Raw genomic sequence first — 362 nt, 5'->3', positions numbered from 1 at the left:
CAATTTTGTTTCCGTGCAATAGAAATAGTAAGATTTTTGTTTTTTGACTTATGTCTCATATTTAAAACTATTTATATATACTTCTCTGTTTTCAGCAATATCTCTTCTAAGGCATTCAAAACATACCTTCCCTTTCGGAATCAACACTAAAAATATAAGCGATTGGAAATCCCTCAAACAAAGGCTTACATCGGCTTATAAAGAGATCTGGGGCTTTAAAGACACATTAAAAACGATTTTTTATATCAACAAGTCTTCGTTTCTTTCAAATAACACCGTTCTCATTCACACATCCAAAAGTGTATTAAAATAATTCAGTTACCGCTATCTATCTGTGGTAACAAATATATCAATTTTTTCGG

Source organism: Penaeus monodon, chromosome 28 (genome assembly GCF_015228065.2).
Source record: "Penaeus monodon isolate SGIC_2016 chromosome 28, NSTDA_Pmon_1, whole genome shotgun sequence".
Taxonomy (NCBI): domain Eukaryota; kingdom Metazoa; phylum Arthropoda; class Malacostraca; order Decapoda; family Penaeidae; genus Penaeus; species Penaeus monodon.
The sequence above is the reverse complement of the archived record's forward strand: the minus strand, read 5'-3'. Positions refer to the sequence as shown.